This window comes from Rattus norvegicus, chromosome 1 (assembly GCF_036323735.1).
Source record: "Rattus norvegicus strain BN/NHsdMcwi chromosome 1, GRCr8, whole genome shotgun sequence".
Lineage (NCBI taxonomy): Eukaryota > Metazoa > Chordata > Mammalia > Rodentia > Muridae > Rattus > Rattus norvegicus.
In genome coordinates this window covers 71,598,087-71,624,543 of record NC_086019.1, presented here as the reverse complement: position 1 = coordinate 71,624,543, position 26,457 = coordinate 71,598,087, and the positions used below count along the sequence as shown (strand labels likewise).

Here is a 26,457-nt window from a genome sequence, read left to right as displayed (position 1 = left end):
AATTTATGTAATTTTATTTTGTGTGTGTTGTGTTATTATGTGCATGAATAAATTCGAGCAAATTTGGAGCACAGAAGAGACCACCTGATTCTTTGTAGCTCTTGTTACAGGTGGTTGATAATAGCAGTTTGCAGTGTTGAGTATTGAATCAGTTCCTCTATCAGAAAAGGGTATGGTTTTTATTGCTGAGACATCAATCCATCTTCTGAAATATTATATCAAACTTTTTAAAAGTATTCTTCTCTCTTCTATTTTTATAGAAGAACTCTTCTAACTCTTACAATGGATCAGGATTCTTTTAGCTCTTTCTGGCAAAGAGGACAAATGTAGGTGATTGTGGATGATTATAGGAGACAATGTAGACCTCAGTAGATATGATATTGCTCAGCACAATTATAAAAAGAAACAGTAAAATCATTCCAAAAATAAATAGGTATGGTAATGTTATCTGATATTTTGGTGATTATAAACAAACTATATATGTGCAAGTAAGAATTTATAAAATGTGAGTATGGGAAGATGATTTCTCCCTGATCATTTGAAGAGAATTTTTATCTGGTCTAAGCAGTATTATGTAACATTTGGGAACAAAGATGCAAAGCAGCATCCCTGAACTGGAAGCCAAAATGGAAAAGATCTCAACAGCCACCATGACCTTGCCTTTGGTGCTATGGTAAACAGGAAGGAAAGTGACCCAGACACTGCAGACCACCAGCATGCTGAATGTTATAGACTTGGCTTCATTGAAGGTACTAGGCAGGTTTCTGGAAAGAAAAGCCAATGTAAAGCTCACAAAGGCCAGGCAGGCCAGGTATCCCAGGACACAGTAAAAAGCAGTGACTGAACCCTTGTTGCAAACAATGATGGTGTGATCATACTCTGATTGAGCATCAATGTCCACAAAAGGAGGAGAGACTCCTAATCAGAATGCACAGGCAATAACTTCGATGAGAGTGCAGATGGGAATGATGTAGTTAGGTACTCGTGAAACAAGAAAATATTTCATCATTCTTTGAGGGGCTGTGACTTTGAATGCCAGAATGACAGTAACTGTTTTGGCTAACACTGTGGAAATAGCCACTGTGAATGCAACTCCAAATGTGATTTGTTGCAGGATGCATGTGGCCGAGTTTGGATGGCCAATGAAGAGCAAGGGGCAAAGGAAACAAAAAATGAGTGAGATGAGCAAGATGTAGGTGAGAGTGCTGTTATTGGCCTTAACAATGGGAGTATGGCGGTGCTTCAGAAAGATGCCAAGAACCAGAGCTGTGAATGCAGAGAAGACCAAGGCCATTAAAGAAAGTGACATCCCTAGGGGGTCTTCATAAGTGAGAAAGATAAGAGCTTTGTGAATGCAGTGATTCTTCCCCATGTTGGCATATTGGTCCTCTGGGCACAGGATACACATCTCCACATCTAATGGAATAATTAAGGTATTATTAGTGTAGCTTCAGCCATTTTACTATCAGCATATTTCATTTATGTATATACAAGAAGTGTTTTAACATGTGAATCTGCTGAAAATACATTGAAGGTCATTGCTACATAAAATAATTATTTCCATTGTTAATGCTTCTCATTATAGTAAAAAAAAACCACCAATATTTTTGTGTATATTTATATATTGTTGTGATCATTTATCACGGATCTATATGTTTACATGTAAGTGTGTTTACATGTAAAAGTGATAAATGTACTCATGAACATAAGAGCATTTGTGTTTATATAGGTAAGGTATGAGACTGCAAATGAGAAGTTTATATGAATATAATACTAATGTTTGTAACTGCAAAAATAAACAAAAATCATTTCTAGTTTTGACCTCTTTTGACAATAGCAACACCACATTCCTGGCTTTTTCATAAAAAGCAGTAACCCTATCACTAAAGGTAAAAAGCTCTGTAATTCCCATCATCGTGTGTGAAATAAGTCTGATTGCCATTACACTGAATCATTGCATAATTGCAATAAGAGATGATGTGATTCCGAGGTTTGAAGTCTTTTATATAAAGCAATACTTTTACTGACAGTTGTTATCATTAAATTTGTTTCAGGAACTAGGAATTCATCTTGGTTGTGAAGAGAACGTGTTGAGAGTACTTGACTTTGGTTTCCAGCACCAATGTCAGGTGTATCCAAACAGCCTTGCTGAATTATTGTGTACATTTTATTTTATACATATCAGAAAATAACAAGTAGGAGTTGGCTATCTCCTATTATATGTGTCCTGGGGATAAACTAACACCATTATAGTTAGTGGGAAAGGATTTAACTTCTAAGCCAACTTACAGACCATAAATCCTTTAAGGATTTCCATTTAAATAAGTCGGATAGCACACGAAGGAAGCGAATAAATGCATGCCAGGAAGTTATATCAAATTCATCCTGACTAGATAGTTATTTGACAAATATGGGCTATGTAAGTGCCAATATCATTTGAAAATTGTGCCTAATTCCTTTTAGAACAAAACAATTTTAATGTATGCTATTGTGGGAAAATATTAACTAAGGACTATTTATACTAGTATTTAAGAAAGGAGTCCTAATATTTACATATCATGTGCCAACAGTGATTCTCAATTTTCTACATTTCAAATATCACTGAGCATGAGAAAAAAAAGAATGTCTTTTTATTATACAAAATCTCCTATCTCCTACTTAACAGTTTTTCATAATATTACAAATTATTATTTGTCCTCTTCATGAGTCTTACAGAGGAGTTGGATTTGGTTCCCTCTAGTCACATGCCTAATTCTGTCCTCCATGTGCTTCTGTACTTGATAGTTGCGCATACACTTATGTAAGGGTATATACACCAAAACAATATAAATAAATCATTAAAAGATTCATGATCTACATATATTTTTATAGAGGATAAATCACTAGAACGGGTCCTTTCTAGAACACACTAACACAAGTTTTCTTATCAAAACTGTTTGAAAATATTGTATCTACTATAAATTTTCAATGAGCCAAATATATATGACAAGTTAATTTTAATAAGGACTTTTTAAATTATTATACTCCTATAATTTTTAACTTAGGAAACTCATATATTTTTTAATGTTTCATTTTAAACTATGTCAGCATTCCCATATGGGTGTAAGATGATAATCAATTTGAGGAACTTATCCCTGCAGGAAATACAAACTTGTCTCATTAGAAATTTCATTTTCTGGGCAGGGATTGCAATCAAAACAGCAGGTTGACATTTCTTTCTTCCTGAATTTTCTAAATCCTGGACCACAATCAGCACTGCACACAGAGGTCGGCATCTAAAGAAAAATAGACATATCCTGCTATCAGGACTTTTGATTACCCCTTCAAAAATTATATTATATTAGCATGTGATATTAATATGCTTATTTTATATACAAAGTTACCAGTTTCACTTAGCGCATTGTCTGATGAAAAACATCAATATATGACATCAGTATATGGAAAAATAAGGGAAAGTTGAATTGTTTCCCATCAACTTGTAATTCAGAAAGAAGAGTTCACAGCATCCTGTTTGCAAATAGTGCAGGTACTGCAAGGTGGTTATGTCATTTAATTCCTGTATCCTTAACAAAAAGTACAGCATAAAGGCACAAAGGTCCTAATAGAAAATTATTTCCATAAGACTAGCCTGTCATCATACCTGTGAAGCTCATTTTAAATTGATAATTGAGTAGGAACGTGGAGGTTATTGGGAGCAGCGTTCCTTGTACGCAGTGGTACCTTAGAAATCATGCAGAACAAGCCAGTATGATGAATTCCATGAGTGACTATGTTTCAGTTGCATTATACAGACCCGTGCCTTGTCCTCCCTTGAGTGTTACCCATGAGCCACTTCAACCTTTTCCTCCTCACTTTGCTTATAGTTAGTGTTAGATAAGAACAACATAGAAGCAAATTTCAAGTAAATAACATTCAAAAATGGGGAATAACAACTCAAATACCAGATAACCAAAATAACCTCAACTACATTAAGACTGAAAACTAAAACAAACTGAATGGAAAGAGAAAAAGAACTGCATAGGAAGAGGGCCCTTGTTTGTGTGATGAGGAGTTGCTGACTTTCTGTATAGTGAACTGAGTGTTTCCTGAAGTGAACAAGCTTTATGCAACCTGAAAATAGGGTGAAAATTTAGGTTGCTTAAAATTAATTGAGGTATTTCTTAAATTAGGGAAATCTTGGCATTACAATGAATCTTGTGATGGGTGTCCATATGCTGCATTGGAATTTTGCTGATTTCTCCATGCTGAATTTGCATCCTTTGTTTCATGTAAGTTTGATGTGGCCATCACTGAGTCTATTATTTACAGTCTCTCGTCATGTTCTCCAGAAATGTGATTAAGCACTACTCTTCTTGTTGTTTTCTCGTTGTTGTTATTGTTGTTGTTGTTGTTGTTGTTGTTGTTGTCGTTGTTGTTGTTGTTGTTGTTGTTGTTGAAACAGGGTCTCACTGTGTAGTATTAGTAGATCTCAACTTTCTATAGATCTGGGCAGATCTTTCTATTCATCTTTTTTTTCTATTTCTGTATTTAATTTTTTCTTACTTGTTTTCACCGTTAATAAGGTTTTAAAGACTATTTTGTGGATTAGTTAAGAAAATCCATTTCCTTATCTGTATGGTGCTCATTTCAATTAAAGAGTATCCATTTCAGCCCTGTTTTAATTAGATGAAATAGGAAAGGCAGACTAGCCTTGAGTGGAGAGAGACTATCCTGATTTTTGAATCACACCATGTAGATTAATGACATGTGCCACTACAAAACCTTGATCTAATTTCTAGTTTAATAGAAATTCTTTGATTCTCCTATCCATTTACTGCAATGCCATCAATATGTTTCCTGAAGAAAACTTTATTATGGCAACATATATTCTCTTAGATTGTCAGTTTTTGTTTGTTCTCATTTTTGAAATTCTCACTGCATCTTAGACTTTGTTAAGAGATGTTCTGCATATTTTTGTGTAATGTAATACTATCCATATCTTTATTTTGTGATGTATTACACTTAAAGTATACACTTGTGTCAAACCTCGTGGCATAAAGTAAATTTGTCCCACCTGAAGTTGCTTGTATTATAAATACAAGATGGAAACAATGGAGGAGGAGGATGCAAATCCCAATGGACTATGTCGATTTCACCCACAATCACTTACTTATTACTAAAAATTATACATAAATTATAATTTAGTTTTTATTTAAATATTTGATTTTTTCTAATACTTATTTTTCCATCAAGCATTCAAGTAGTATTTATATGTAATTTTGACCTCTTGGGTTCAACTTACTTTTAAATATGATGGAATTCTTTTGATGTCTTTCATAGTGATCCCTAATTAGTCATGATTTATTGTAATTATGTTCCTCTTGAAATTTCTTCTATCTCCTTTTTCATACAGCATTAATACACTAGATTGGCAGTTATGTCTCTAAATGTTTTAAATACATATTTCTTAATTCTCCTCCTTTAAGAATAGGCACGGTGTGTTACAATCCAAGTAACAAGAATTGCAAAAGGTGGGACACATGTATCTCCCTGAGAAGGGAATATAGAAGAGACATCATAGGTGAATGGGTTTGGGAATGAATTGGACTGCAGAGGAATGAGAACAAAAAAAGGACAAAGAAACAGATGGTTTGGAGAGGGCTCTAAGATTGGGGTGGTATCTCCGAGTCAAGCTAGGTTTGTAGGTTAATCGAACCTCCCAAAAATCTATGAGGAAGACCCTGTTAGGTCTCTGAGCAAAGCAGGATGTGGAGCCTGTAATGGCAATCTCCAATAACTAGGCAAGATTTCCACTGTTGGGATTCAGACAACACCCCATCCACAAAACCTTCAACCTACAATTTACCCTTCATAAAGATGGAGGGTGAGAAAAACTAGCAGAAGTTTGGGGGATAGTTAACCAATGAGTGGGCCAGCTTTAGAACCTTGCCATGAGAGAAAGGCCACCACTGATGCTGGTAATAATATTTTGTTACATTTGCAGGCAAGAGCCTAGCATAACCATCTTCAGAGAGAATTTACCCAGCAATTGATGGAAACAGATTGAGAGAAATACCCAAACAATGGGCAAAGTTTGAGGAATCCTGGATAAGAGAGAAAAGAAGGATTGTATAAACCAGAGTGATCAAGGACACAAGAAAACCTACATAAAAAACTTACCTGGGGTCCTAAGGGTTCACAGAGACTGAACCACTTATTGCAAATGATGCATGGGAGTAACAGAGGTCTTCTGAATATATACAACATTTGTGAAACTCAGTCATTACATGGTAGCAGGTTCTTTGCTTGACTCTGTTGTCAGACTTCAGGAAACTTTATTCCTACTGGGCTGCCACCACTGTCCTCATTAGGAGAACATGAAATTATGCTTTGTTATTATACAACATGATATGCCAAACATATTGTTATCTGAGGGGTGAGGGCTCCCCTTTTATGAAGAAGGAAGAAGTATTGGATGGAAAGGAGAGGATGGAATGACTACGAATAGATTAGGAAGTGTAAACTTGTGTCCAGATATAAAGTTAATAAATGAATAAATTAATTAACTACTTTCATTTTAAAATGAATGATGCTGGAGGAACCTGCTGTTATCCAGAGACTGACTTTCTACGACACAAGGTTCTCTCCTGTTGCTTTCATATCCTCCTTTTTTGAATAGCAAATTTTAAGTCAAATATGTCAAGGACTACTTCATTTTGAAAGTTAATTATTTGCTATTTACCTGCTTCTACTTGTCAAATGCCTATATAATTTATTCACCATTTAGACATAGAGTATTTCCTTCCTTGTAGTATCCCCAAAGTTTTTAAAAGTGATCTTTTAATCACAAGTGCTTGGTCATTTTCATTTTTCCTTGTTCTTTAATCTTTGATGTGGTTTGAATTTCCTAAATCTTGTGTCTTGTCTTCAACTCTTGACACCCTGTCCTCAACTTGGAATACTCATTTTGTGAGTCTTTTAACTAAGATATTAATTTGTTTTATTTTGCTTTTCTGTTATATATTTTTGCTTGAAATTCTTTCATTATTTTATACCTCTGGAAGTTCTCTGTCACATACACAATCAATGTCCTATTGTAAAATGTGTTCATGCTTTCATTGTATTCTCCCATATGGGGTTACAGCCCTCTTTCATTTTTTTTCATGTTCTAATTTCATTCTTTGATTCTTTGATTAGCATAACATTGAATATTCTTTCCCTTAAGTTCATGACTGTAAACATTGAAATCATATTTCCCTGAGATTTTCATGATTTCATTTATTCATCTCCATATTGGGATTATGATATATGTGAATAGAACACTGGTTGCATTTTTAAAAATCTACAGATTTCTACTGGATGTGTTTGAAGGCTCAAGTGAGGTTGTTTAGAACACACAGAAGATTACAATACTATCTTCTAAATGGATATGTAGCTCTGGAACTACACTTTTAGTTCTTACATTTGTTTCACTTTGCATTACATTCTTAATCACATTGAGAAAAACAGCAATTAAAATTTCACACTGTCTCAGCAACCTGGGAATCACTTCATATCAAGCCTGAAGACACTTACCCAATGTTTTGTTTTGTTTTTTTCTAGGGCTGGGGGCATGGTGGAATATGACACATTAAAACCAAGCACATCCTAATTCACACCTATAAAATCCTATTATGCATATGAAATATACCATTTTCAAATTTCCTCAAAAGGCGAATTTTTATTACTACCAATGTCTCCCCATATTTGAGAAGGAAACTATGCATATCCTTGTTTGGTCGAATGATTTGTGCACGTGGGGCCAAAATGTTTCCTTTAGTCATCATTAAATCTTCCAAGATAGGAATCAGGACTACAAACATGGATCAGCTCTCAACAACAATTGCTACCAGTAAAGAGAACCCAAATTTGATTTCCAGTACCCACTGTGTGGCATGGAGCTCTTGCAAGTACTCTGAGATTCAAATAACTCTTCACTCATCCATATATACCATACATGATGGTGTTACATGCATCTATATAATACATGCAGAACAAATTCCATACCCATATTTTTAAAACTGAAAAAAACAAAATATAGTTCATAAAGTATCTAAAAGTGTCATAAAAATGTTACTGTATGGTTAGCTAGAGATGTTGGAAATTTAGGACTAGTTGATCAATGGGCTTAAAATTACAAATTAAAAAACAATGTTGAATTTACTCTATCCTTACAATGAACAAGAGCCTTTAAACATCTTTTGATGAGGTTCATCAAAAGAATAAGAATAGTACCAATAGAATATTGCTAACTTTACAAGAAATAATATGAAACTGTTCTCAAAAACAGTTTAAGTTAATATTGAAGGAAAGAAACAAGCTCTGATCTGATACAAATACATTACATGCACTATAGAAATCCTAAATTAGCTGTTAAACACTCATCTGAAAAAGAATGAAAATAAGAAACATAGTTTATGAGGTTAGAAATTGGTCTCTCGCACGACAATGAACTTCATTTTATCACATTCAAGGAAGGTTGGATGCACATGCTTGACAGTGTAATTTAAATGAGTCCATTTTGGCAAAAACCCACCTGTGTACTTCCTCTTGCCCACTCTATCATATCTCCAGATAAATGTAACTGTTGACCATTTATAAAATAGGGACTAAATAGTCCTATTTTCACTTTAAATTCAAGTCCCTGTGGAAAATTCCAAATGTAGAAAATGTCATATATTTCTTGCTGTTTGTCTCTTTGATTCATATTTATTCTGTCTCCAACAGGATTAGTGAAGTGGATCTTGCTCAAAGAGGAACCCAGCTGAAAGACAGGCAACATACTATAGAGTATATGTTCTTGCTTAAGGTAAGAAAATGTATCCTTATACCATCTTAAAGGCAACTTTGTTGACAGTATGCAGGTGAAAAATATCTCAGTGAAAGCAAAGAAATAAATAAAATAATGTTTCTGTTATTTAATTTTCTAAGAAGAAATTACCACACAACCACAAACATGCATGTGAACAAACATATATTTGCAATGTGAAAATACAGTTACATTAAAAAGGGAGAGACTTGCATCTTTATAGAGATGCACACATAGCCAGAGCATACAGTTATTTACACAAATATACACATATATGCCCAAATACACATGAATATACAGATACACACTAAAACAGAATATGCATTAAAATAGTCAAACAGATGCAAAAACACACAAAACAAATACCCAGGTGAACACACATAAAACCAAATACCCAGGTGAACACACATAAACCCACATGGAAACACATGTTCAGAAGAATATACATAGGTAGACATACACATATGCTGACACCCACACAGAGCCTGGCATTGTCACAAAGACAAATCTATGCTCTCATACAAGAACACACTGGCAAAGCAAAAGCCTTATACATAACTGAAAGAACATTCAAAAAACCACACTAAACATACAGACACATGAAGAAACATGCATGATAAATAAACACAGGAATATATTCTTATACAAAATAAAAAGTAGGGAAAGCAATGGAAAAACAGACAATTACATGTTAATGACCATAAACCAACATATATAGGCAAATACACAAAGAACACAGATAGATAGATAGATAGATAGATAGATAGATAGATAGATAGATAGATAGATAGATGGATGGATGGATGGATGGATGGATGGATGGATGGATGGATGGATGGATGGGTGGGTGGGTGGATGGATGGGTGGGTGGATGGATGGATGGATGGATGGATGCCCATATCAATGTTTGGACAAATGGACAGATAGACCGACTGGTAGACAGATAGATATACACATAATATAAAGGAAGAGATTGACATAAATATAGATATACATACATATATACCGTGAGAAATATACGTACACACACATGAGCACACAGGAATGGAGTAAATTGAATCCTTGCATTATTCTCTGTGTAAATACTCTCAGAGCACCAAGTGATAACGCTCACCTACATTGGGAACAGCATAAATTGAGATCTCTAGTTAAAACAATATACTACAGTGATAACTACATATGTAACAATTAATGAACAAAGATCCATTATTGAGTGGGTTCATTAGGAAGGACTGGATATGTTTTCAGTATTAAAACCTATGTGACAACAATCAGGTAATCAATAACATATCACAACGTTACAGTGACAAATTATGCCGTCTACTACCTTCTTTTTACATTAGAGGTATATACCAACATCTAGATTTACACGATCAGTAGGAAAAATATTCATGAATCACTCTATGTTAGAAAATATTTCCTAGCACACTTGGTTTGGGCATGGAAATGACTATTATAGACATTGATAAAAGGAATTATTAAATAATGTAAGAAGCACTACCTTATTGCAGACATAATTTTGTACTTTTCCTTTGGCAATGTGTGGATTATGCATGATTTGCAAAGTCATCTCATGAAATACATGGGCAACAGAATACACAGCATTGTATATGTCATAACTTCCTTCGGTAAAGGTCATTTCAAAAGTATGCGCCATTAGCCATTCCAGTGAGTGATTAGATGAACAGTTCTTGAGTGCCTTACATTTAGATGCTGAGACTTCACAGTTAAAGTACATCCATTCCAGCTTTGCCAGATTTTCATCTGAGGATGTGACAGGGTTCAATGTCTGGACAAAATTTTTAAAACCAGAAATCTCACGATGGTGGTGTCCAAAAGAAAATAAACCATACAAATTGTCTTTTTTACTAGGAGTGACATCCCACCGTGTGGTGGTGATCCATAATTTCTGTAGACCTAGAGATTCCCACATTCTAAAACTCACAGCTAAAGTACTGCCTGTGTCGCCATAAATGATAGCAACATTTGTAGATGATGTCACGATTTAGTTGTAATACACTTCAGCTCTTGACATGTATAAATCCATATCGACTGGGATCATGATGACAAAAGCAAAGCAGACTGTATTACTTTCCATCTCTCTTTTCAAATATGAGAGAAATTGGATACTTTGATCATTGTCTGAGATGGCCAACCCTATCCAGTTCCAACTGAAATGTATTATAAAAGACACCAGGGCAAGGGCTAGAGATGTATCATCAGAGGACATCTGATATAGATAGGGAAAGTTTTCATGATCGTGCAGGGCAGGATGGAAAGGTCCATAAGTCAGATGAAAGAACTAGAACACAGGAAGCAGCATGAGATACAATGTATTCCTAAGAACTTACAAACACTTTTTTCAGGAGATTTATAGAAATCCCAGATAGCTATTTTTTCTTCCCTCATCACTATATCATACAAGAACATATGAAAGCTCCATCAAGCCTCGAAAGAGTAACTATGAACTACATAGATTGACTCAGGCCTAGAAAGATTATGAGGGGTCCAAGTGATACCCGATTTCATGAATTTCCACCCAGTCCCTAATACACAAGTACACACACAGACACACACAGACATACACAGACACACACTTACCTGCTGATATATGAAGTAGCTTAAGATTGTATAAAGTAACAGAGTTGTTGCCCAGTTTCCTCCTGTAAGTGCCACTACACACAGGAGGTTATCCTCACAGGAATAATTAGGGAAAATTTTATAGTTATTTAAACTATCATAAATGAGATTTTTAAATTTGGATTTCCAGTTACAACTTGGTATTGAAATGTCCATTGTTAGAGACATATTTGGCAAAAGATCCGGGTTCCTGTTGATTTCATTTATGAAAAATGCCAAGACAAGAGCTTGCTTGTGGTTTTCAGTGAGTGTTCTGTAAAAAGTTACAGTGTTTATAAAGACAGCAATTTACAAATATCATTTTCAGTCCATAAAAGGACAATCCTGAACTCGATTGTATTGCCCTCACCCCCCTAACAGTTGAAATGAGCTGTGTGATGAGGTTGAGATGACAAAAGGAGCCGGAAGCTCATAAAATCTTGATATGTTCATGATAGGTCATGTCCAGTAAATGAGATGTACTATTATCATGTTCTCACTGAGAGAGTTTTTAGTCTCTTGTTTTTGATTATTTGTTAAGAATATAAATGAATTATCAAATACTTGATCAAACAGTAAAAGTGGTCACATATTCATTTGAAATCAGTGAGAAATAAGTAAAAATACATTGGATATGTTTGTGCCTTGAGTTTATGGTATTTTTGTGTAAAAGTGAGGGTATTGGCTAAAGCAGTAAAGTCTTCTGTGGCAAAAATTGTCTCATGTCATTAAAATTCATTTTCATTAGGACCAATATATTTAGCATATCCCCACATATCATCCTTATCTTAAATGTTCTTTCTAAAATCCAGTTGCAATGGAATAATTCTGCTTTGTGTTTATGTTTAGGAAAAGAATAATATCTCATATCTATTCAGAATATTTCAAAACATCTGACTGTTGAATATCAAACACATTACTTCATTATTAATTTTCTTTTTTTTGTTTTTTTTTTGTTTTTTGTTTTTTTTTTATTATTAACTTGAGTATTTCTTATATACATTTCGAGTGTTATTCCCTTTCCCAGTTTCCGGGCAAACATCACCCTCCCCCCTCCCCTTTCTTATCGGTTTTCCCCTCCCCACCCTCCTCCCATTTTCCCCCTCCCCCCAACAGTCTAGTTCACTGGGGGTTCAGTCTTAGCAGGACCCAGGGCTTCCCCTTCCACTGGTGCTCTTACTAGGATATTCATTGCTACCTATGAGATCAGAGTCCAGGGTCAGTCCATGTATAGTCTTTAGGTAGTGGCTTAGTCCCTGGAAGCTCTGGTTGCTTGGCATTGTTGTACATATGGGGTCTCGAGCCCCTTCAAGCTCTTCCAATTCTTTCTCTGATTCCTTCAACAGGGTCCTATTCTCAGTTCAGTGGTTTGCTGCTGGTATTCGCCTCTGTATTTGCTGTATTCTGGCTGTGTCTCTCAGGAGCGATCTACATCCGGCTCCTGTCGGTCTGCACTTCTTTGCTTCATCCATCTTGTCTAATTGGATGGCTGTATATGCATGGGCCACATGTGGGGCAGATTCTGAATGGGTGTTCCTTCAGTCTCTGTTTTAATCTTTGCCTCTCTCTTCCCTGCCAAGGGTATTCTTGTTCCCCTTTTAAAGAAGGAGTGAACCATTCACATTTTGATCATCTGTCTTGAGTTTCATTTGTTCTAGGCATTTAGGGTAATTCAAGCATTTGGGCTAATAGCCACTTATCAGTGAGTGCATACCATGTATGTCTTTCTGTGTTTGGGTTAGCTCACTCAGGATGATATTTTCCAGTTCCAGCCATTTGCCTATGAATTTCATAAAGTCGTTGTTTTTGATAGCTGAGTAATATACCATTGTGTAGATGTACCACATTTTCTGTATCCATTCCTCTGTTGAAGGGCATCTGGGTTCTTTACAGCTTCTGGCTATTATAAATAAGGCTGCAATGAACATAGTGGAGCACGTGTCTTTTTTATATGTTGGGGCATCTTTTGGGAATATGCCCAAGAGAGGTATAGCTGGATCCTCAGGCAGTTCAATGTCCAATTTTCTGAGGATCCTCCAGACTGATTTCCAGAATGGTTGTACCAGTTTGCAATACCACCAACAATGGAGGAGTGTTCCTCTTTCTCCACATCCTCGCCAGCATCTGTTATCCCTTGAGTTTTTGATCTTAGCCATTCTCACTGGTGTGAGGTGAAATCTCAGGGTTGTTTTGATTTGCATTTCCCTTATGACTAAAGAGGTTGAACATTTGTTTAGGTGTTTCTCCGCCATTCCGCATTCCTCAGCTGTGAATTCTTTGTTTAGCTCTGAGCCCCATTTTTTAATAGGGATATTTGTTTCCCTGTGGTCTAACGTCTTGAGTTCTTTGTATATTTTGGATATAAGGCCTCTATCTGTTGTAGGATTGGTAAAGATCTTTTCTCAATCTGTTGGTTGCCGTTTTGTCCTAACCACAGTGTCCTTTACCTTACAGAAGCTTTACAGTTTTATGAGATCCCATTTGTCAATTCTTGATCTTAGAGCATAAGCCATTGGTGTTTTGTTCAGGAAATTTTTTCCAGTGCCCATGTGTTCCAGATGCTTCCCTAGTTTTTCTTCTACTAGTTTGAGTGTGTCTGCTTTGATGTGGAGGTCCTTGATCCACTTGGACTTAAGCTTTGTACAGGGTGATAAGCATGGATCGATCTGCATTCTTCTACATGTTGACCTCCAGTTGAACCAGCACCATTTGCTGAAAATGCTCTTTTTTCCATTGCATGGTTTTGGCTCCTTTGTCAAAAATCAAGTGACCATATGTGTGTGGGTTCATTTCTGGGTCTTCAATTCTATTCCATTGGTCTATCTGTCTGTCTCTGTACCAATACCATGCAGTTTTTATCACTATTGCTCTGTAATACTGCTTGAGTTCAGGGATAGTGATTCCCCCTGAAGTCCTTTCATTGTTGAGGAGAGCTATAGCTATCCTGGGTTTTTTGTTATTCCAGATGAATTTGCAAATTGTTCTGTCTAACTCTTTGAAGAATTGGATTGGTATTTTGATGGGGATTGCATTGAATCTGTAGATTGCTTTTGGTAAAATGGCCATTTTTACTATATTAATCCTGCCAATCCATGAGCATGGGAGATCTTTCCATCTTCTGAGGTCTTCTTCAATTTCCTTCTTCAGTGTCTTGAACTTCTTATTGTACAGATCTTTTACTTGCTTTGTTAAAGTCACTCCGAGGTACTTTATATTATTTGGGTCTATTATGAAGGGTGTCGTTTCCCTAATTTCTTTCTCGGCTTGTTTCTCTTTTGTAGAGAGGAAGGCAACTGATTTATTTGAGTTAATTTTATACCCAGCCACTTTGCTGAAGTTGTTTATCAGCTTTAGTAGTTCTGTGGTGGAACTTTTGGGATCACTTAAATATACTATCATATCATCTGCAAATAGTGATATTTTGACTTCTTCTTTTCCGATCTGTATCCCCTTGACATCCTTTTGTTGTCTGATTGCTCTGGCTAGAACTTCAAGAACTATATTGAATAAGTAGGGAGAGAGTGGGCAGCCTTGTCTAGTCCCTGATTTTAGTGGGATTGCTTCAAGTTTCTCTCCATTTAGTTTAATGTTAGCAACTGGTTTGCTCTATATGGCTTTTACCATGTTCAGGTATGGGCCTTGAATACCTATTCTTTCGAGGACTTTTATCATGAAGGGGTGTTGAATTTTGTCAAATGCTTTCTCAGCATCTAATGAAATGATCATGTGGTTTTGTTCTTTCAGTTCGTTTATATAATGGATCACGTTGGTGGTTTTCCGTATATTAAACCATCCCTGCATGCCTGGGATGAAGCCTACTTGATCATGGTGGATGATTGTTTTGATGTGCTCTTGGATTCGGTTTGCCAGAATTTTGTTGAGTATTTTTGCGTCGATATTCATAAGGGAAATTGGTCTGAAGTTCTCTTTCTTTGTTGGGTCTTTGTGTGGTTTAGGTATAAGAGTAATTGTGGCTTCATAGAAGGTATTCGGTAGTGATCCATCTGTTTCAATTTTGTGGAATAGTTTGGATAATATTGGTATGAGGTCTTCTATGAAGGTTTGATAGAATTCTGCACTAAACCCGTCTGGACCTGGGCTCTTTTTGGTTAGGAGACCTTTAATGACTGCTTCTATTTCCTTAGGAGTTATGGGGTTGTTTAACTGGTTTATCTGTTCCTGATTTAACTTCGGTACCTGGTATCTGTCTAGGAAATTGTCCATTTCCTGAAGATTTTCAAGTTTTGTTGAATATAGGTTTTTGTAGTAAGATCTGATGATTTTTTGAATTTCCTCTGAATCTGTTGTTATGTCTCCCTTTTCATTTCTGATTTTGTTAATTTGGACGCACTCTCTGTGTCCTCTCGTTAGTCTGGCTAAGGGTTTATCTATCTTGTTGATTTTCTCAAAGAACCAACTTTTGGTTCTGTTGATTCTTTCTATGGTCCTTTTTGTTTCTACTTGGTTGATTTCAGCTCTGAGTTTGATTATTTCCTGCCTTCTACTCCTCCTGGGTGTATTTGCTTCTTTTTGTTCTAGATCCTTTAGGTGTGCTGTCAAGCTGCTGACATATGCTCTTTCATGTTTCTTTTTTTTTTTTTTTATTAACTTGAGTATTTCTTATATACATTTCGAGTGTTATTCCCTTTCCCGGTTTCCAGGCAAACATCCCCCTCCCCCCTCCCCTTCCATATGGGTGTTCCCCTCCCAACCCTCCCCCCATTGCCGCCCTCCCCCCATAGACTAGTTCACTGGGGGTTCAGTCTTAGCAGGACCCAGGGCTTCCCCTTCCACTGGTGCACTTACTAGGATATTCATTGCTACCTATGGGGTCAGAGTCCAGGGTCAGTCCATGTATAGTCTTTAGGTAGTGGCTTAGTCCCTGGAAGCTCTGGTTGCTTGGCATTGTTGTACTTTTGGGGTCTCGAGCCCCTTCAAGCTCTTCCAGTTCTTTCTCTGATTCCTTCAATAGGGGACCTATTCTCAGTTCAGTGGTTTGCTGCTGGCATTCGCCTCTATATTTGCTGTATTCTGGCTGTGTCTCTCAGGAGCGATCTACATCCGGCTCCTGTCGGTCTGCACTTCTTTGCTTCATCCATCTTGTCTAATTGGGTGGCTGTATATGTATGGGCCACATGTGGGGCAGGCTCTGAATGGGTGTTCCTTAAGTCTCTGTTTTAATCTTTGCCTCTCCCTTCCCTGCCAAGGGTATTCTTTTTCCTCATTTAAAGAAGGAGTGAAGCATTCACATTTTGATCATCCGTCTTGAGTTTCATTTGTTCTAGGCATCTAGGGTAATTCAAGCATTTGGGCTAATAGCCACTTATCAATGAGTGCATACAATGTATGTCTTTCTGTGATTGGGTTAGCTCACTCAGGATGATATTTTCCAGTTCCAACCATTTGCCTACGAATTTCATAAACTCGTTGTTTTTGATAGCTGAGTAATATTCCATTGTGTAGATGTACCACATTTTCTGTATCCATTCCTCTGTTGAAGGGCATCTGGGTTCTTTCCATTTTCTGGCTATTATAAATAAGGCTGCGATGAACATAGTGGAGCACGTGTCTCTTTTATATGTTGAAGCATCTTTTGGGTATATGCCCAAGAGAGGTATAGCTGGATCCTCAGGCAGTTCAATGTCCAATTTTCGGAGGAACCTCGAGACTGATTTCCAGAATGGTTTTACCAGTCTGCAATCCCACCAACAATGGAGGAGTGTTCCTCTTTCTCCACATCCTCGCCAGCATCTGCTGTCACCTGAGTTTTTGATCTTAGCCAATCGCACTGGTGTGAGGTGAAATCTCAGGGTTGTTTTGATTTGCATTTCCCTTATGACTAAAGATGTTGAACATTTCTTTAGGTGTTTCTCAGCCATTCAGCATTCCTCAGCTGTGAATTCTTTGTTTAGCTCTGAACCCCATTTTTTAATAGGGTTATTTGTTTCCCTGCGGTCTAACTTCTTGAGTTCTTTGTATATTTTGGATATAAGGCCTCTATCTGTTGTAGGATTGGTAAAGATCTTTTCCCAATCTGTTGGTTGCCGTTTTGTCCTAACCACAGTGTCCTTTGCCTTACAGAAGCTTTGCAGTTTTATGAGATCCCATTTGTCGATTCTTGATCTTAGAGCATAAGCCATTGGTGTTTTGTTCAGGAAATTTTTTCCAGTGCCCATGTGTTCCAGATGCTTCCCTAGTTTTTCTTCTACTAGTTTGAGTGTGTCTGCTTTGATGTGGAGGTCCTTGATCCACTTGGACTTAAGCTTTGTACAGGGTGATAAGCATGGATCGATCTGCATTCTTCTACATGTTGACCTCCAGTTGAACCAGCACCATTTGCTGAAAATGCTATCTTTTTTCCATTGCATGGTTTTGGCTCCTTTGTCAAAAATCAAGTGACCATATGTGTGTGGGTTCATTTCTGGGTCTTCAATTCTATTCCATTGGTCTATCTGTCTGTCTCTGTACCAATACCATGCAGTTTTTATCACTATTGCTCTGTAATACTGCTTGAGTTCAGGGATAGTGATTCCCCCTGAAGTCCTTTTATTGTTGAGGATAGCTTTAGCTATCCTGGGTTTTTTGTTATTCCAGATGAATTTGCAAATTGTTCTGTCTAACTCTTTGAAGAATTGGATTGGTATTTTGATGGGGATTGCATTGAATCTGTAGATTGCTTTTGGTAAAATGGCCATTTTTACTATATTAATCCTACCAATCCATGAGCATGGGAGATGTTTCCATCTTCTGAGGTCTTCTTCAATTTCTTTCCTCAGTGTCTTGAAGTTCTTATTGTACAGATCTTTTACTTGCTTGGTTAAAGTCACACCGAGGTACTTTATATTATTTGGGTCTATTATGAAGGGTGTCATTTCCCTAATTTCTTTCTCGGCTTGTTTCCTTTTGTATAGAGGAAGGCAACTGATTTATTTGAGTTAATTTTATACCCAGCCACTTTGCTGAAGTTGTTTATCAGCTTTAGTAGTTCTCTGGTGGAACTTTTGGGATCACTTAAATATACTATCATGTCATCTGCAAATAGTGATATTTTGACCTCTTCTTTTCCGATCTGTATCCCTTTGATCTCCTTTTGTTGTCTGATTGCTCTGGCTAGAACTTCAAGAACTATATTGAATAAGTAGGGAGAGAGTGGGCAGCCTTGTCTAGTCCCTGATTTTAGTGGGATTGCTTCAAGTTTCTCTCCATTAGTTTAATGTTAGCAACTGGTTTGCTGTATATGGCTTTTACTATGTTTAGGTATGGGCCTTGAATTCCTATTCTTTCCAGGACTTTTATCATGAAGGGGTGTTGAATTTTGTCAAATGCTTTCTCAGCATCTAATGAAATGATCATGTGGTTCTGTTCTTTCAGTTTGTTTATATAATGGATCACGTTGATGGTTTTCCGTATATTAAACCATCCCTGCATGCCTGGGATGAAGCCTACTTGATCATGGTGGATGATTGTTTTGATGTGCTCTTGAATTCGGTTTGCCAGAATTTTATTGAGTATTTTTGCGTCGATATTCATAAGGGAAATTGGTCTGAAGTTCTCTTTCTTTGTTGTGTCTTTGTGTGGTTTAGGTATAAGAGTAATTGTGGCTTCGTAGAAGGAATTCGGTAGGGCTCCATCTGTTTCAATTTTGTGGAATAGTTTGGATAATATTGGTATGAGGTCTTCTATGAAGGTTTGATAGAATTCTGCACTAAACCCGTCTGGACCTGGGCTCTTTTTGGTTGGGAGACTTTTAATGACTGCTTCTATTTCCTTAGGAGTTATGGGGTTGTTTAACTGGTTTATCTGTTCCTGATTTAACTTCGATGCCTGGTATCTGTCTAGGAAATTGTCCATTTCCTGAACATTTTCAAATTTTGTTGAATATAGGTTTTTATAGTAAGATCTGATGATTTTTTGAATTTCCTCCGAATCTGTAGTTATGTCTCCCTTTTCATTTCTGATTTTGTTAATTTGGACACACTCTCTGTGTCCTCTCGTTAGTCTGGCTAAGGGTTTATCTATCTTGTTGATTTTCTCAAAGAACCAACTTTTGGTTCTGTTGATTCTTTCTATGGTCCTTTTTGTTTCTACTTGGTTGATTTCAGCTCTGAGTTTGATTATTTCCTGCCTTCTACTCCTCCTGGGTGTATTTGCTTCTTTTTGTTCTAGAGCTTTTAGGTGTGCTGTCAAGCTGCTGACATATGCTCTTTCCTGTTTCTTTCTGCAGGCACTCAGCGCTATGAGTTTTCCTCTTAGCACAGCTTTCATTGTGTCCTATAAGTTTGAGTATGTTGTATCTTCATTTTCATTAAATTCTAAAAAGTTTTTAATTTCTTTCTTTATTTCTTCCTTGACCAGGTTATCATTGAGTAGAGCATTCTTCAATTTCCACGTATATGTGGGCATTCTTCCCTTATTGTTATTGAAGACCAGTTTTAGGCCGTGGTGGTCCGATAGCATGCATGGGATTATTTCTATCTTTCTGTACCTGTTGAGGCCCGTTTTTTGACCAATTATATGGTCAATTTTGGAGAAAGTACCATGAGGAGCTGAGAAGAAGGTATATCCTTTTGCTTTAGGATAGAATGTTCTATAAATATCCGTTAGGTCCATTTGGCTCATGACTTCTCTTAGTCTGTCTACATCTCTGTTTAATTTCTGTTTCCATGATCTGTCCATTGATGAGAGTGGGGTGTTGAAATCTCCCACTATTATTGTGTGAGGTCCAATGTGTGTTTTGAGCTTTAGTAAGGTTTCTTTTACATATGTAGGTGCCCTTGTATTTGGGGCATAGATATTTAGGATTGAGAGTTCATCTTGGTGGATTTTACCTTTGATGAATATGTAGTGTCCTTCCTTATCTTTTTTGATGAATTTTAGTTGAAAATTGATTTTATTTGATATTGGAATGGCTACTCCAGCTTGCTTCTTCTGACCATTTGCTTGGAAAGTTGTTTTCCAGCCTTTCACTCTGAGGTAGTGTCTGTCTTTGTCTCTGAGGTGTATTTCCTGTAGGCAGCAGAATGCAGGGTCCTCGTTGCATATCCAGTTTGTTAATCTATTTCTTTTTATTGGGGAGTTGAGGCCATTGATGTTGAGAGATATTAAGGAATAGTGGTTATTGCTTCCCGTTATATTCATATTTGGATATGAGGTTATATTTGTGTGCTTTCATTCTCTTTGTTTTGTTGCCAAGATGATTAGTTTCTTGCTTCTTCTAGGGTATAACTTGCTTCCTTATGTTGGGCTTTACCATTTATTATCCTTTGTAGTGCCGGATTTGTAGAAAGATATTGTGTAAATTTGGTTTTGTCATGAAATATCTTGGTTTCTCCATCTATGTTAATTGAGAGTTTTGCAGGATACAGTAACCTGGGCTGGCATTTGTGTTCTCTTAGGGTCTGTATGACATCAGTTCAGGATCTTCTGGCCTTCATAGTTTCTGGCAAGAAGTCTGGTGTGATTCTGATAGGTCTGCCTTTATATGTTACTTGACCTTTTTCCCTTACTGTTTTAATATTCTTTCTTTATTTTGTGCATTTGGTGTTTTGACTATTATGTGACGGGAGGTGATTCTTTTCTGGTCCAATCTTTTGGAGTTCTGTAGGCATCTTGTATGCCTATGGGTATCTCTTTTTTTAGGTTAGGGAAGTTTTCTTCTATGATTTTGTTGAAGATATTTACTGGTCCTTTGCGCTGGGAGTCTTCACTCTCTTCTATACCTATTATCCTTAGGTTTGATCTTCTCATTGAGTCCTGGATTTCCTGTATGTTTTGGACCAGTAGCTTTTTCCGCTTTACATTATCGTTGACAGTTGAGTCAATGATTTCTATGGAATCTTCTGCTCCTGAGATTCTCTCTTCCATCTCTTGAATTCTGTTGGTGAGGCTTGTATCTACAGCTCCTTGTCTCTTCTTTTAGTTTTCTATATCCAGGGTTGTTTCCATGTGTTCTTTCTTGATTGCTTCTATTTCCATTTTTAATTCCTTCAACTGTTTGATTGTGTTTTCCTGGAATTCTTTCAGGGATTTTTGCGATTCCTCTCTGTAGGCTTCTACTTGTTTATTAATGTTTTCCTGTGTTTCCCTAAGTGTGTTCATGTCTTTCTTGAAGTCCTCCAGCATCATGATCAAATATGATTTTGAAACTAGATCTTGCTTTTCTGGTGTGTTTGGATATTCCATGTTTGTTTTGGTGGGAGAATTGGGCTCCGATGATGGCATGTAGTCTTTGTTTCTGTTGCTTGGGTTCCTGTGCTTGCCTCTCTCCATCAGATTATCTCTAGTGTTACTTTGTTCTGCTATTTCTGACAGTGGCTAGACTGTCCTATAAGCCTGTGTGTCAGGAGTGCTGTAGACCTGTTTTCCTCTCTTTCAGTCAGTTATGGGGACAGAGTGTTCTGCTTTCGGGCGTGTAGTTTTTCCTCTCTACAGGTCTTCAGCTGTTCCTGTGGGCCTGTGTCTTGAGTTCATCAGGCAGCTTTCTTGCAGCAGACAGGTTGGTCTTACCTGTGGTCCCGAGGCTCAAGTTTGCTCGCGGGGTGCTGCCCAAGGGCTCTCTGTGGCGACAGCAACCAGGAAGACCTGTGCTGCCCCTTCCAGGAGCTTCAGTGCACCAGGGTTCCAGATGGCCTTTGGTGTTTTCCTCTGGCGTCCGAGATGTATGTACAGAGAGCAGTCTCTTCTGGTTTCCCAGGCTTGTCTGCCTCTCTGAAGGTTCAGCTCTCCCTCCCACGGGATTTGAGTGCAGAGAACTGTTTATCAGGTCTGTTTCCCTCAGGTTCCGGCGGGGTCTCAGGCAGGGGTCCTGCCGCTCCTGGGCCCTCCCCCACGGGAGCCCAGAGGCCTTATACAGTTTCCTCTTGGGCCAGGGATGTGGGCAGGGGTGGGCAGTGTTGGTGGTCTCTTCCGCTCTGCAGCCTCAGGAGTGCCCACCTGATCAGGCGGTGAGGTGTCTTTCCCACAGGGTCTGGGAGCAGAGAGCTGCTGCAGGCCCGGGATCCGCGGGCGTTGGACCTCCGGCAAACACAGGACGTGCCTGGTCCTAGATGAACTCTGCCTCTGTGTGTCCCGATCTCACCAGGCAGCTCTCTTGCAGCAGACAAGTTGGTCTTACCTGTGGTCCCGAGGCTCAAGTTTGCTCGCGGGGTGCTGCCCAAGCCATTATTAATTTTCACTAGGAGTTAAATATCTGTATTCCAATTAGAAATTTTACACCTTTTTGCAAAAACAATTCTTTTTAGAATATTCTTTTTGGATACACAAAAAGGATGTCTTTAAAAATTTCACTAACACACAACAAAAATTTGAGACTTGTACAAATCAAATACTAAATCCTGTACATTGAACATTAAGAAACATAAAGTACTTGAGTGATCATAGTGTCTTTGTGGTCTAAAATACTGTGTCTGAAAAAGACGCTCATAATATCAAAATACTCATAGTGTCCACACTGGTAAAATATGCAAGTATATTTCTAAGAGTAATGAAAAAGAGACATAAAGTGCTAAATATTGAAAGTGTCAGACTAAATAACAGAGAGGTAAAAAGGGAAGTCATATGCACCTTAAATAATGGCAAAGATGAGCTAGTAGGTAACTGTTCTATCCTTATTCTCTAATATTGCCAACAATCATATGCCACAGTTATTACCCAGTATAGTAACAAAGGAAGAAACTAGCCACTGCCTTTAGTAATAATATCACTTTTAAAAAAAATGCAAACATTTTTATAATCAGTACATTTCTTCTTTATTCTAAAGAGAGAGGGAAGAACTGGAATTTATAAGACCTGAAAGCCAGTGAATTTATATAGACCATACTATGAAGTTCACAGCACTCTTACATCAATTCTTGATGCAGCTTCAGTACGTAAGTGGGGACACATGGAGAAAATTTAAGAAAGTAACTGAGTGTCTATATGAAAGTTCTGCACAGCTAGGTGTGTCTCCAACATTGGTGGCCCCAGCACAAACACTAGAAGTAGCCCACTGATGGAAGAAACATCAGTTGATTCTGGGCATTTGCATAAAACACATAAAATAAAGTCATAAAATTATCTTTCAATGAGATAGTATTGTGCTACTGTGCTATGGAAACTGTCTAGGAGAAGGACATGTATGCTTGATAATAGCTGAAAGTTGTTTTATTACTCAGCTTAAATTCTGGTAAGTGGGAGGCAGGCTGAAAAAAAACACTGTCAATTTAAAGTGGTCATAAAGCATTAAGTCTGTAATAGAATTTGGAGTTCTTTCTTATTTTGCAGATTAATAACAGAGTACAAGAGTACAAGAGACCCATAGGATGACTTTGCTCCTCAAACTCAATAGACTCAGGAAATATTCATGATCACATATACATGGAAAATATAAAAACACTTACTGTGTATTCAAAAGAGGTTTGAAATTATCTTTCTCCACAGGCCCTTTTGTTGGTAGAATCAAGAAGATACAGCCTGTTTCTGAGTTTCCATCCTTGTCTCTATTCTGCTTTATTCTCCAAGAGCAGGTGGGATAATTGAAACCAGCCACATGAAGTGGAATGTTCAAGAGCAAGAAGAATAAAATCAAAGTGAACATAGTTTTCCTTCCCTGAGCCTGGGCAGAATGGTTTGTGAAGTGGCACACAGATTAGCAAATCAAACAGATACCCATATATCCCCATGTACTTTTATCACTGTGGCCAAGGGAGATGCTACATCTGCATTTCTGTTTCCTTTTTTAGAGCTGTTTCCTCACCCCTGGAGCAATCTTTGATACTATCTCCTGGGGATGTTCATCTGATGTCCATTGTTCATGTGATAAACTTAGTTGATAAATATAGATGAGGGAGTTGTAGCTACATGAATGACATCACACATGTTTGTCCCAGGAAATTTAAGTCCCTGGAAAGATTCCACTTTGTGAAATTTGGTCTCAGGATTGCCTCAAATTCTGTTTATGTGAACACTTGAAATAATTATCAGTGGATTTTTGTAGTTGATCCACTTTCAGGAAGGACTCATAGAGTCTGAGGTCATGGTTACACACTGAACATTGTGTCACAAATCCCATGTCAGGGAAAATCAGCCTCATGTTTAGAGCATTGTGATCCATTGAGAATATATTATGGGCAACGTACAGCATTGCCACACACAGAATATCTAAACAAAAACTGTGCTTACATTGTCTTGGGAATTAAAACATCATGACTAATCCAGAAATGTCCTGAATAATAGTAGATGTTGCTTTTAAAATATTTAAAAAACTCCATAGAGACTGTTAAACTTTTGTGCCTCATTTCAAATACTACATAAGACCGAGCACTCTTGTTTCCCCATTATTTTTAAAGAAAAACTAAGCTTAATATTTGAGTTCTAAAACATGATTTCCAATTTGACCCTCAGTTCTCACAGATGAATACCTCATTTTGACAAGTTTCTTCTACTTTATCATTTATTTTCTCCATTGATTTTGCTAATTTTACATTCCAGTAGTCACCATGAAGAAGTCTTACAATTAGTATTTTAGAAGCACATAGTAAGTGGAAAGTAAACCTTTGTTTAATGAGTAAACTCTTCTTATACAGTTTTCATAGCCAAGTGGGAGAGTATACTGATAATTGTGGTCTGATGCGTGTTTCTGGATATGGGCTGCAGAGAAAGCAGCCCAAATATAAGCAATTCTTTCTTGTATGTTGTGACATGTATTATTTAGCATTTATGATGAGGCAGGGCTTGTTTCCTTTCTAGATTTTGTTGTACATTTAAATAACAACATTTTATGTGTGCATGAACCAGAACTCCTGTCCTAGGTAGCAAATGTACAGACTCAGAGAGATGTGAGATGTAGAAATTTCCATAGGAAGGATAGGCACATTCATATTTCATGAGTACAAGTAAAATTGTCAAGAGTCCACATTCAGTATTGTATTCAGTTTCATCTGTGTGAAATGATTATTTCATTTTAAATTAATACATTTTATTATGTATTTATGTATGTATTTATTATGTATTATTTATTATTTATTATGTATGTATTCACATGTATGTTTAATGTACTTTGCCAGTTTTTTTCCCATTTGAAACCCACATCTATTGCTCATCTTGCTACTCATTTCATTCCTCATTTCAAACAGCCATTCTCTTACCTTATGACCTTTTTGTTTTGATTATGAGACAAGGGTCATACTTTATTGTGTATTTTTCCAAACTGGCTTCACATGGCACCCCATCCCGAGTGGGTTACCCACTTGCTTCATGTAAAAATGTGTGAATATGCACACACATACATACGTGCATACATTTATTAACTTTTATATATGAAATCTTCCCTGCCTCTCAAGGATAAAGCTTACGTGATCAAGGAAGTTGATATTTTTATTTGTTCTTGGGTTCACTTTGCAAATATTTTATTGAGTATATTTGTACCAAGGCTGATAAGAGAAGTCATTCTATAAATCTCCATCTTGGTTAGTTCTTTTTATATCTTGAATATCATGGTGACTGTAGCCTCATAATCTGAACTGGGCAATGTTTATTCAGTTTCTATTATATGGGACAATATGGGAATAATAAAATTATAATTTTGAAAGACTGTAAGAATTCTGTCGAAAATTTATTTGTTTCAAATTTTGGGGGAGGTGCAGCTGTTGGGAGAATTTTACTGAGTTTTTCTATTTCACTATTGGTTAGAGTTCTGTGTAAACTGTTATGCTGACATTCTTTGATTCTAGAAAGTGGTATGTGGTGAGGGAAATATCCATATTTTCCAGATTTCAAACTTCTGGTGTGCTGTTAAGTAAGTACTGTGAAATCATTCTTTCTTCTTCCTTTCTTTTTTTATCCTTCTTTTTTTATGAAGAGGTCTCTTTCTTTCTGTAGCCTTGGATTTTCTGGAACTAGTTATGTGAACTAGTTTAACCTCTTGTGGATCTGCCTCCCACATACTGAATTTAAAGGCTTGTGCCACAATCACCCAGTTGAACTTGCCTCTTTCAATGGATACCATTATCCCCACTGAATTTGTTATGCTGTGT

The 26,457-nt window shown here is 37.0% G+C and overlaps 1 protein-coding gene and 1 pseudogene across 7 annotated transcripts in view; one reads left to right on the top strand and one right to left on the bottom strand.

The window, feature by feature from the left end:
- The window catches only part of Zfp40 (zinc finger protein 40), a 263,006-nt gene that overhangs the window by 34,281 nt on the left and 202,268 nt on the right, over positions 1–26,457 (top strand). For 4 of the 7 annotated variants that reach the window (XM_063274802.1, XM_063274801.1, XM_063274806.1 and 1 more), the window contains exons 1-3: positions 1,299–1,433; positions 4,170–4,268; positions 8,746–8,827. The gene's annotated coding sequence lies outside the window, so the exon portion shown is untranslated. Of the gene's footprint in view, positions 1–1,296; positions 1,434–4,169; positions 4,269–8,745; positions 8,828–26,457 lie in introns of those variants that run through there. The other 3 variants (XM_063274809.1, XM_063274810.1, XM_063274800.1) reach the window with 3 other exon arrangements.
- Vmn2r116l-ps18 (vomeronasal 2, receptor 116 like, pseudogene 18) lies at positions 497–26,457 on the bottom strand (annotated as a pseudogene).